The 10,000-nt window shown below is 44.3% G+C and overlaps 24 non-coding genes across 24 annotated transcripts; all 24 read left to right on the forward strand.

The window, feature by feature from the left end:
* Window positions 1-85: 85 nt before the first annotated feature.
* Window positions 86-204, forward strand: LOC121178477. Its single transcript, XR_005893703.1, has one exon. It is a non-coding gene; the product is annotated as a 5S ribosomal RNA (ribosomal RNA).
* A 284-nt stretch (window positions 205-488) lies between these two features.
* LOC121178136 lies at window positions 489-607 on the forward strand. The gene has a single exon (XR_005893476.1). It is a non-coding gene; the product is annotated as a 5S ribosomal RNA (ribosomal RNA).
* Window positions 608-882: 275 nt separating this feature from the next.
* Window positions 883-1,001, forward strand: LOC121178145. The gene has a single exon (XR_005893480.1). It is a non-coding gene; the product is annotated as a 5S ribosomal RNA (ribosomal RNA).
* Window positions 1,002-1,276: 275 nt separating this feature from the next.
* On the forward strand, window positions 1,277-1,395 carry LOC121178146. The gene has a single exon (XR_005893481.1). It is a non-coding gene; the product is annotated as a 5S ribosomal RNA (ribosomal RNA).
* A 275-nt stretch (window positions 1,396-1,670) lies between these two features.
* Window positions 1,671-1,789, forward strand: LOC121178419. The gene has a single exon (XR_005893648.1). It is a non-coding gene; the product is annotated as a 5S ribosomal RNA (ribosomal RNA).
* A 284-nt stretch (window positions 1,790-2,073) lies between these two features.
* On the forward strand, window positions 2,074-2,192 carry LOC121178156. Its single transcript, XR_005893483.1, has one exon. It is a non-coding gene; the product is annotated as a 5S ribosomal RNA (ribosomal RNA).
* A 284-nt stretch (window positions 2,193-2,476) lies between these two features.
* Window positions 2,477-2,595, forward strand: LOC121178162. The gene has a single exon (XR_005893484.1). It is a non-coding gene; the product is annotated as a 5S ribosomal RNA (ribosomal RNA).
* Window positions 2,596-2,870: 275 nt separating this feature from the next.
* LOC121178169 lies at window positions 2,871-2,989 on the forward strand. The gene has a single exon (XR_005893485.1). It is a non-coding gene; the product is annotated as a 5S ribosomal RNA (ribosomal RNA).
* A 284-nt stretch (window positions 2,990-3,273) lies between these two features.
* On the forward strand, window positions 3,274-3,392 carry LOC121176262. Its single transcript, XR_005892933.1, has one exon. It is a non-coding gene; the product is annotated as a 5S ribosomal RNA (ribosomal RNA).
* A 284-nt stretch (window positions 3,393-3,676) lies between these two features.
* Window positions 3,677-3,795, forward strand: LOC121178172. Its single transcript, XR_005893486.1, has one exon. It is a non-coding gene; the product is annotated as a 5S ribosomal RNA (ribosomal RNA).
* A 275-nt stretch (window positions 3,796-4,070) lies between these two features.
* LOC121178421 lies at window positions 4,071-4,189 on the forward strand. The gene has a single exon (XR_005893650.1). It is a non-coding gene; the product is annotated as a 5S ribosomal RNA (ribosomal RNA).
* A 539-nt stretch (window positions 4,190-4,728) lies between these two features.
* LOC121178175 lies at window positions 4,729-4,847 on the forward strand. The gene has a single exon (XR_005893489.1). It is a non-coding gene; the product is annotated as a 5S ribosomal RNA (ribosomal RNA).
* A 284-nt stretch (window positions 4,848-5,131) lies between these two features.
* Window positions 5,132-5,250, forward strand: LOC121178179. Its single transcript, XR_005893493.1, has one exon. It is a non-coding gene; the product is annotated as a 5S ribosomal RNA (ribosomal RNA).
* Window positions 5,251-5,526: 276 nt separating this feature from the next.
* LOC121175809 lies at window positions 5,527-5,645 on the forward strand. Its single transcript, XR_005892797.1, has one exon. It is a non-coding gene; the product is annotated as a 5S ribosomal RNA (ribosomal RNA).
* Window positions 5,646-5,929: 284 nt separating this feature from the next.
* LOC121175616 lies at window positions 5,930-6,048 on the forward strand. Its single transcript, XR_005892749.1, has one exon. It is a non-coding gene; the product is annotated as a 5S ribosomal RNA (ribosomal RNA).
* A 275-nt stretch (window positions 6,049-6,323) lies between these two features.
* LOC121178451 lies at window positions 6,324-6,442 on the forward strand. The gene has a single exon (XR_005893679.1). It is a non-coding gene; the product is annotated as a 5S ribosomal RNA (ribosomal RNA).
* Window positions 6,443-6,717: 275 nt separating this feature from the next.
* Window positions 6,718-6,836, forward strand: LOC121178187. Its single transcript, XR_005893494.1, has one exon. It is a non-coding gene; the product is annotated as a 5S ribosomal RNA (ribosomal RNA).
* A 284-nt stretch (window positions 6,837-7,120) lies between these two features.
* LOC121178191 lies at window positions 7,121-7,239 on the forward strand. The gene has a single exon (XR_005893496.1). It is a non-coding gene; the product is annotated as a 5S ribosomal RNA (ribosomal RNA).
* Window positions 7,240-7,514: 275 nt separating this feature from the next.
* On the forward strand, window positions 7,515-7,633 carry LOC121175622. Its single transcript, XR_005892750.1, has one exon. It is a non-coding gene; the product is annotated as a 5S ribosomal RNA (ribosomal RNA).
* A 275-nt stretch (window positions 7,634-7,908) lies between these two features.
* LOC121178198 lies at window positions 7,909-8,027 on the forward strand. The gene has a single exon (XR_005893501.1). It is a non-coding gene; the product is annotated as a 5S ribosomal RNA (ribosomal RNA).
* Window positions 8,028-8,476: 449 nt separating this feature from the next.
* LOC121176194 lies at window positions 8,477-8,596 on the forward strand. The gene has a single exon (XR_005892918.1). It is a non-coding gene; the product is annotated as a 5S ribosomal RNA (ribosomal RNA).
* A 284-nt stretch (window positions 8,597-8,880) lies between these two features.
* Window positions 8,881-8,999, forward strand: LOC121178202. The gene has a single exon (XR_005893502.1). It is a non-coding gene; the product is annotated as a 5S ribosomal RNA (ribosomal RNA).
* Window positions 9,000-9,274: 275 nt separating this feature from the next.
* Window positions 9,275-9,393, forward strand: LOC121178422. The gene has a single exon (XR_005893651.1). It is a non-coding gene; the product is annotated as a 5S ribosomal RNA (ribosomal RNA).
* A 284-nt stretch (window positions 9,394-9,677) lies between these two features.
* LOC121178208 lies at window positions 9,678-9,796 on the forward strand. The gene has a single exon (XR_005893506.1). It is a non-coding gene; the product is annotated as a 5S ribosomal RNA (ribosomal RNA).
* Window positions 9,797-10,000: the final 204 nt, after the last annotated feature.

Consider the following 10,000-nt stretch of genomic DNA (forward strand, 5'->3'; position numbering starts at 1 on the left):
CAGATGATCAATGTCCCTATTCAACATTGGATTTGTTTGTGGCGTTTTAGCATGTATAAAGAGCCTGTTTATAGGGTTTGCTGTTGCTTACGGCCATACCACCCTGAGCACGCCTGATCTCGTCTGATCTCGGAAGCTAAGCAGGGTAGGGCCTGGTTAGTACTTGGATGGGAGACCGCCTGGGAATACCAGGTGCTGTAAGCCTTTTATCCCCATCTTTGAGAATGAAGCAAAACGCCATCCCTAGATCACTGTGTGTCTGAGCCGGTGTTGGATAAAAATGGACTTGTAGGTAATCAAAGATAGTAAGAAACTTTATCAGATGATGAGTAGTCAGAAAATTCTTGTTAGGTGGAAAAGCTCATTTTTCGTGGCTTCTTGTGCTTGGATTTGTGGAGAAATCCAGATGATCAATGTCCCTATTCAACATTGGATTTCTTCGTGGCGTTTTAGCATGTATAAAGAGCCTGTTTATAGGGTTTGCTGTTGCTTACGGCCATACCACCCTGAGCACGCCCGATCTCGTCTGATCTCGGAAGCTAAGCAGGGTAGGGCCTGGTTAGTACTTGGATGGGAGACCGCCTGGGAATACCAGGTGCTGTAAGCCTTTTATCCCCATCTTTGAGAAACACCATCCCTAGATCACTGTGTGTCTGAGCCGGTGTTGGATAAAAATGGACTTGTAGGTAATCAAAGATAGTAAGAAACTTTATCAGATGATGAGTAGTCAGAAAATTCTTGTTAGGTGGAAAAGCTCATTTTTCGTGGCTTCTTGTGCTTGGATTTGTGGAGAAATCCAGATGATCAATGTCCCTATTCAACATTGGATTTCTTCGTGGCGTTTTAGCATGTATAAAGAGCCTGTTTATAGGGTTTGCTGTTGCTTACGGCCATACCACCCTGAGCACGCCCGATCTCGTCTGATCTCGGAAGCTAAGCAGGGTAGGGCCTGGTTAGTACTTGGATGGGAGACCGCCTGGGAATACCAGGTGCTGTAAGCCTTTTATCCCCATCTTTGAGAAACACCATCCCTAGATCACTGTGTGTCTGAGCCGGTGTTGGATAAAAATGGACTTGTAGGTAATCAAAGATAGTAAGAAACTTTATCAGATGATGAGTAGTCAGAAAATTCTTGTTAGGTGGAAAAGCTCATTTTTCGTGGCTTCTTGTGCTTGGATTTGTGGAGAAATCCAGATGATCAATGTCCCTATTCAACATTGGATTTCTTCGTGGCGTTTTAGCATGTATAAAGAGCCTGTTTATAGGGTTTGCTGTTGCTTACGGCCATACCACCCTGAGCACGCCCGATCTCGTCTGATCTCGGAAGCTAAGCAGGGTAGGGCCTGGTTAGTACTTGGATGGGAGACCGCCTGGGAATACCAGGTGCTGTAAGCCTTTTATCCCCATCTTTGAGAAACACCATCCCTAGATCACTGTGTGTCTGAGCCGGTGTTGGATAAAAATGGACTTGTAGGTAATCAAAGATAGTAAGAAACTTTATCAGATGATGAGTAGTCAGAAAATTCTTGTTAGGTGGAAAAGCTCATTTTTCGTGGCTTCTTGTGCTTGGATTTGTGGAGAAATCCAGATGATCAATGTCTCTATTCAACATTGGATTTGTTTGTGGCGTTTTAGCATGTATAAAGAGCCTGTTTATAGGGTTTGCTGTTGCTTACGGCCATACCACCCTGAGCACGCCCGATCTCGTTTGATCTCGGAAGCTAAGCAGGGTAGGGCCTGGTTAGTACTTGGATGGGAGACCGCCTGGGAATACCAGGTGCTGTAAGCCTTTTATCCCCATCTTTGAGAATGAAGCAAAACGCCATCCCTAGATCACTGTGTGTCTGAGCCGGTGTTGGATAAAAATGGACTTGTAGGTAATCAAAGATAGTAAGAAACTTTATCAGATGATGAGTAGTCAGAAAATTCTTGTTAGGTGGAAAAGCTCATTTTTCGTGGCTTCTTGTGCTTGGATTTGTGGAGAAGTCCAGATGATCAATGTCCCTATTCAACATTGGATTTGTTTGTGGCGTTTTAGCATGTATAAAGAGCCTGTTTATAGGGTTTGCTGTTGCTTACGGCCATACCACCCTGAGCACGCCCGATCTCGTCTGATCTCGGAAGCTAAGCAGGGTAGGGCCTGGTTAGTACTTGGATGGGAGACCGCCTGGGAATACCAGGTGCTGTAAGCCTTTTATCCCCATCTTTGAGAATGAAGCAAAACGCCATCCCTAGATCACTGTGTGTCTGAGCCGGTGTTGGATAAAAATGGACTTGTAGGTAATCAAAGATAGTAAGAAACTTTATCAGATGATGAGTAGTCAGACAATTCTTGTTAGGTGGAAAAGCTCATTTTTCGTGGCTTCTTGTGCTTGGATTTGTGGAGAAATCCAGATGATCAATGTCTCTATTCAACATTGGATTTGTTTGTGGCGTTTTAGCATGTATAAAGAGCCTGTTTATAGGGTTTGCTGTTGCTTACGGCCATACCACCCTGAGCACGCCCGATCTCGTCTGATCTCGGAAGCTAAGCAGGGTAGGGCCTGGTTAGTACTTGGATGGGAGACCGCCTGGGAATACCAGGTGCTGTAAGCCTTTTATCCCCATCTTTGAGAAACACCATCCCTAGATCACTGTGTGTCTGAGCCGGTGTTGGATAAAAATGGACTTGTAGGTAATCAAAGATAGTAAGAAACTTTATCAGATGATGAGTAGTCAGAAAATTCTTGTTAGGTGGAAAAGCTCATTTTTCGTGGCTTCTTGTGCTTGGATTTGTGGAGAAATCCAGATGATCAATGTCTCTATTCAACATTGGATTTGTTTGTGGCGTTTTAGCATGTATAAAGAGCCTGTTTATAGGGTTTGCTGTTGCTTACGGCCATACCACCCTGAGCACGCCCGATCTCGTCTGATCTCGGAAGCTAAGCAGGGTAGGGCCTGGTTAGTACTTGGATGGGAGACCGCCTGGGAATACCAGGTGCTGTAAGCCTTTTATCCCCATCTTTGAGAATGAAGCAAAACGCCATCCCTAGATCACTGTGTGTCTGAGCCGGTGTTGGATAAAAATGGACTTGTAGGTAATCAAAGATAGTAAGAAACTTTATCAGATGATGAGCAGTCAGAAAATTCTTGTTAGGTGGAAAAGCTCATTTTTTGTGGCTTCTTGTGCTTGGATTTGTGGAGAAATCCAGATGATCAATGTCCCTATTCAACATTGGATTTGTTTGTGGCGTTTTAGCATGTATAAAGAGCCTGTTTATAGGGTTTGCTGTTGCTTACGGCCATACCACCCTGAGCACGCCCGATCTCGTCTGATCTCGGAAGCCACGCAGGGTAGGGCCTGGTTAGTACTTGGATGGGAGACCGCCTGGGAATACCAGGTGCTGTAAGCCTTTTATCCCCATCTTTGAGAATGAAGCAAAACGCCATCCCTAGATCACTGTGTGTCTGAGCCGGTGTTGGATAAAAATGGACTTGTAGGTAATCAAAGATAGTAAGAAACTTTATCAGATGATGAGTAGTCAGAAAATTCTTGTTAGGTGGAAAAGCTCATTTTTCGTGGCTTCTTGTGCTTGGATTTGTGGAGAAATCCAGATGATCAATGTCCCTATTCAACATTGGATTTCTTCGTGGCGTTTTAGCATGTATAAAGAGCCTGTTTATAGGGTTTGCTGTTGCTTACGGCCATACCACCCTGAGCACGCCCGATCTCGTCTGATCTCGGAAGCTAAGCAGGGTAGGGCCTGGTTAGTACTTGGATGGGAGACCGCCTGGGAATACCAGGTGCTGTAAGCCTTTTATCCCCATCTTTGAGAAACACCATCCCTAGATCACTGTGTGTCTGAGCCGGTGTTGGATAAAAATGGACTTGTAGGTAATCAAAGATAGTAAGAAACTTTATCAGATGATGAGTAGTCAGAAAATTCTTGTTAGGTGGAAAAGCTCATTTTTCGTGGCTTCTTGTGCTTGGATTTGTGGAGAAATCCAGATGATCAATGTCTCTATTCAACATTGGATTTGTTTGTGGCGTTTTAGCATGTATAAAGAGCCTGTTTATAGGGTTTGCTGTTGCTTACGGCCATACCACCCTGAGCACGCCCGATCTCGTTTGATCTCGGAAGCTAAGCAGGGTAGGGCCTGGTTAGTACTTGGATGGGAGACCGCCTGGGAATACCAGGTGCTGTAAGCCTTTTATCCCCATCTTTGAGAATGAAGCAAAACGCCATCCCTAGATCACTGTGTGTCTGAGCCGGTGTTGGATAAAAATGGACTTGGAGGTAATCAAAGATAGTAAGAAACTTTATCAGATGATGAGTAGTCAGAAAATTCTTGTTAGGTGGAAAAGCTCATTTTTCGTGGCTTCTTGTGCTTGGATTTGTGGAGAAATCCAGATGATCAATGTCCCTATTCAACACTGGATTTGGATGGGAGACCGCTGTAAGCCTTTTATCCCCATCTTTGAGAATGAAGCAAAACGCCGTCCCTAGATCACTGTGTGTCTGAGCCGGTGTTGGATAAAAATAGACTTGTAGGTAATCAAAGATAGTAAGAAACTTTATCAGATGATGAGTAGTCAGAAAATTCTTGTTAGGTGGAAAAGCTCATTTTTCGTGGCTTCTTGTGCTTGGATTTGTGGAGAAATCCAGATGATCAATGTCCCTATTCAACATTGGATTTCTTTGTGGCGTTTTAGCATGTATAAAGAGCCTGTTTATAGGGTTTGCTGTTGCTTACGGCCATACCACCCTGAGCACGCCCGATCTCGTCTGATCTCGGAAGCTAAGCAGGGTAGGGCCTGGTTAGTACTTGGATGGGAGACCGCCTGGGAATACCAGGTGCTGTAAGCCTTTTATCCCCATCTTTGAGAATGAAGCAAAACGCCATCCCTAGATCACTGTGTGTCTGAGCCGGTGTTGGATAAAAATGGACTTGTAGGTAATCAAAGATAGTAAGAAACTTTATCAGATGATGAGTAGTCAGAAAATTCTTGTTAGGTGGAAAAGCTCATTTTTCGTGGCTTCTTGTGCTTGGATTTGTGGAGAAATCCAGATGATCAATGTCCCTATTCAACATTGGATTTCTTCGTGGCGTTTTAGCATGTATAAAGAGCCTGTTTATAGGGTTTGCTGTTGCTTACGGCCATACCACCCTGAGCACGCCCGATCTCGTCTGATCTCGGAAGCTAAGCAGGGTAGGGCCTGGTTAGTACTTGGATGGGAGACCGCCTGGGAATACCAGGTGCTGTAAGCCTTTTTTTTCCCATCTTTGAGAAACACCATCCCTAGATCACTGTGTGTCTGAGCCGGTGTTGGATAAAAATGGACTTGTAGGTAATCAAAGATAGTAAGAAACTTTATCAGATGATGAGTAGTCAGAAAATTCTTGTTAGGTGGAAAAGCTCATTTTTCGTGGCTTCTTGTGCTTGGATTTGTGGAGAAATCCAGATGATCAATGTCTCTATTCAACATTGGATTTCTTCGTGGCGTTTGAGCATGTATAAAGAGCCTGTTTATAGGGTTTGCTGTTGCTTACGGCCATACCACCCTGAGCACGCCTGATCTCGTCTGATCTCGGAAGCTAAGCAGGGTAGGGCCTGGTTAGTACTTGGATGGGAGACCGCCTGCGAATACCAGGTGCTGTAAGCCTTTTATCCCCATCTTTGAGAATGAAGCAAAACGCTATCCCTAGATCACTGTGTGTCTGAGCCGGTGTTGGATAAAAATGGACTTGTAGGTAATCAAAGATAGTAAGAAACTTTATCAGATGATGAGTAGTCAGAAAATTCTTGTTAGGTGGAAAAGCTCATTTTTCGTGGCTTCTTGTGCTTGGATTTGTGGAGAAATCCAGATGATCAATGTCCCTATTCAACATTGGATTTCTTCGTGGCGTTTTAGCATGTATAAAGAGCCTGTTTATAGGGTTTGCTGTTGCTTACGGCCATACCACCCTGAGCACGCCCGATCTCGTCTGATCTCGGAAACTAAGCAGGGTAGGGCCTGGTTAGTACTTGGATGGGAGACCGCCTGGGAATACCAGGTGCTGTAAGCCTTTTATCCCCATCTTTGAGAAACACCATCCCTAGATCACTGTGTGTCTGAGCCGGTGTTGGATAAAAATGGACTTGTAGGTAATCAAAGATAGTAAGAAACTTTATCAGATGATGAGTAGTCAGAAAATTCTTGTTAGGTGGAAAAGCTCATTTTTCGTGGCTTCTTGTGCTTGGATTTGTGGAGAAATCCAGATGATCAATGTCCCTATTCAACATTGGATTTCTTCGTGGCGTTTTAGCATGTATAAAGAGCCTGTTTATAGGGTTTGCTGTTGCTTACGGCCATACCACCCTGAGCACGCCCGATCTCGTCTGATCTCGGAAGCTAAACAGGGTAGGGCCTGGTTAGTACTTGGATGGGAGACCGCCTGGGAATACCAGGTGCTGTAAGCCTTTTATCCCCATCTTTGAGAAACACCATCCCTAGATCACTGTGTGTCTGAGCCGGTGTTGGATAAAAATGGACTTGTAGGTAATCAAAGATAGTAAGAAACTTTATCAGATGATGAGTAGTCAGAAAATTGTTGTTAGGTGGAAAAGCTCATTTTTCGTGGCTTCTTGTGCTTGGATTTGTGAAGAAATCCAGATGATCAATGTCTCTATTCAACATTGGATTTGTTTGTGGCGTTTTAGCATGTATAAAGAGCCTGTTTATAGGGTTTGCTGTTGCTTACGGCCATACCACCCTGAGCACGCCCGATCTCGTCTGATCTCGGAAGCTAAGCAGGGTAGGGCCTGGTTAGTACTTGGATGGGAGACCGCCTGGGAATACCAGGTGCTGTAAGCCTTTGATCCCCATCTTTGAGAATGAAGCAAAACGCCATCCCTAGATCACTGTGTGTCTGAGCCGGTGTTGGATAAAAATGGACTTGTAGGTAATCAAAGATAGTAAGAAACTTTATCAGATGATGAGTAGTCAGAAAATTCTTTTTAGGTGGAAAAGCTCATTTTTCGTGGCTTCTTGTGCTTGGATTTGTGGAGAAATCCAGATGATCAATGTCCCTATTCAACATTGGATTTGTTTGTGGCGTTTTAGCATGTATAAAGAGCCTGTTTATAGGGTTTGCTGTTGCTTACGGCCATACCACCCTGAGCACGCCCGATCTCGTCTGATCTCGGAAGCTAAGCAGGGTAGGGCCTGGTTAGTACTTGGATGGGAGACCGCCTGGGAATACCAGGTGCTGTAAGCCTTTTATCCCCATCTTTGAGAAACACCATCCCTAGATCACTGTGTGTCTGAGCCGGTGTTGGATAAAAATGGACTTGTAGGTAATCAAAGATAGTAAGAAACTTTATCAGATGATGAGTAGTCAGAAAATTCTTGTTAGGTGGAAAAGCTCATTTTTCGTGGCTTCTTGTGCTTGGATTTGTGGAGAAATCCAGATGATCAATGTCCCTATTCAACATTGGATTTCTTCTTGGCGTTTTAGCATGTATAAAGAGCCTGTTTATAGGGTTTGCTGTTGCTTACGGCCATACCACCCTGAGCACGCCCGATCTCGTCTGATCTCGGAAACTAAGCAGGGTAGGGCCTGGTTAGTACTTGGATGGGAGACCGCCTGGGAATACCAGGTGCTGTAAGCCTTTTATCCCCATCTTTGAGAAACACCATCCCTAGATCACTGTGTGTCTGAGCCGGTGTTGGATAAAAATGGACTTGTAGGTAATCAAAGATAGTAAGAAACTTTATCAGATGATGAGTAGTCAGAAAATTCTTGTTAGGTGGAAAAGCTCATTTTTCGTGGCTTCTTGTGCTTGGATTTGTGGAGAAATCCAGATGATCAATGTCCCTATTCAACATTGGATTTCTTCGTGGCGTTTTAGCATGTATAAAGAGCCTGTTTATAGGGTTTGCTGTTGCTTACGGCCATACCACCCTGAGCACGCCCGATCTCGTCTGATCTCGGAAGCTAAGCAGGGTAGGGCCTGGTTAGTACTTGGATGGGAGACCGCCTGGGAATACCAGGTGCTGTAAGCCTTTTATCCCCATCTTTGAGAATGAAGCAAAACGCCATCCCTAGATCACTGTGTGTCTGAGCCGGTGTTGGATAAAAATGGACTTGTAGGTAATCAAAGATAGTAAGAAACTTTATCAGATGATGAGTAGTCAGAAAATTCTTGTTAGGTGGAAAAGCTCATTTTTCGTGGCTTCTTGTGCTTGGATTTGTGGAGAAATCCAGATGATCAATGTCCCTATTCAACATTGGATTTCTTCGTGGCATTTTAGCATGTATACTTGGATGGGAGACCGCCTGGGAATACCAGGTGCTGTAAGCCTTTTAGGCGTTAGGTGGAAAAGCTCATTTTTCGTGGCTTCTTGTGCTTGGATTTGTGGAGAAATCCAGATGATCAATGTCCCTATTCAACATTGGATTTCTTCGTGGCGTTTTAGCATGTATAAAGAGCCTGTTTATAGGGTTTGCTGTTGCTTACGGCCATACCACCCTGAGCACGCGCGATCTCGTCTGATCTCGGAAGCTAAGCAGGGTAGGGCCTGGTTGGTACTTGGATGGGAGACCGCCTGGGAATACCAGGTGGCTGTAAGCCTTTTATCCCCATCTTTGAGAATGAAGCAAAACGCCATCCCTAGATCACTGTGTGTCTGAGCCGGTGTTGGATAAAAATGGACTTGTAGGTAATCAAAGATAGTAAGAAACTTTATCAGATGATGAGTAGTCAGAAAATTCTTGTTAGGTGGAAAAGCTCATTTTTCGTGGCTTCTTGTGCTTGGATTTGTGGAGAAATCCAGATGATCAATGTCCCTATTCAACATTGGATTTCTTCGTGGCGTTTTAGCATGTATAAAGAGCCTGTTTATAGGGTTTGCTGTTGCTTACGGCCATACCACCCTGAGCACGCCCGATCTCGTCTGATCTCGGAAGCTAAGCAGGGTAGGGCCTGGTTAGTACTTGGATGGGAGACCGCCTGGGAATACCAGGTGCTGTAAGCCTTTTATCCCCATCTTTGAGAAACACCATCCCTAGATCACTGTGTGTCTGAGCCGGTGTTGGATAAAAATGGACTTGTAGGTAATCAAAGATAGTAAGAAACTTTATCAGATGATGAGTAGTCAGAAAATTCTTGTTAGGTGGAAAAGCTCATTTTTCGTGGCTTCTTGTGCTTGGATTTGTGGAGAAATCCAGATGATCAATGTCTCTATTCAACATTGGATTTGTTTGTGGCGTTTTAGCATGTATAAAGAGCCTGTTTATAGGGTTTGCTGTTGCTTACGGCCATACCACCCTGAGCACGCCCGATCTCGTTTGATCTCGGAAGCTAAGCAGGGTAGGGCCTGGTTAGTACTTGGATGGGAGACCGCCTGGGAATACCAGGTGCTGTAAGCCTTTTATCCCCATCTTTGAGAATGAAGCAAAACGCCATCCCTAGATCACTGTGTGTCTGAGCCGGTGTTGGATAAAAATGGACTTGTAGGTAATCAAAGATAGTAAGAAACTTTATCAGATGATGAGTAGTCAGAAAATTCTTGTTAGGTGGAAAAGCTCATTTTTCGTGGCTTCTTGTGCTTGGATTTGTGGAGAAGTCCAGATGATCAATGTCCCTATTCAACATTGGATTTGTTTGTGGCGTTTTAGCATGTATAAAGAGCCTGTTTATAGGGTTTGCTGTTGCTTACGGCCATACCACCCTGAGCACGCCCGATCTCGTCTGATCTCGGAAGCTAAGCAGGGTAGGGCCTGGTTAGTACTTGGATGGGAGACCGCCTGGGAATACCAGGTGCTGTAAGCCTTTTATCCCCATCTTTGAGAATGAAGCAAAACGCCATCCCTAGATCACTGTGTGTCTGAGCCGGTGTTGGATAAAAATGGACTTGTAGGTAATCAAAGATAGTAAGAAACTTTATCAGATGATGAGTAGTCAGAAAATTCTTGTTAGGTGGAAAAGCTCATTTTTCGTGGCTTCTTGTGCTTGGATTTGTGGAGAAATCCAGAT

Source organism: Toxotes jaculatrix, chromosome 2 (assembly GCF_017976425.1).
Source record: "Toxotes jaculatrix isolate fToxJac2 chromosome 2, fToxJac2.pri, whole genome shotgun sequence".
NCBI lineage: Eukaryota > Metazoa > Chordata > Actinopteri > Toxotidae > Toxotes > Toxotes jaculatrix.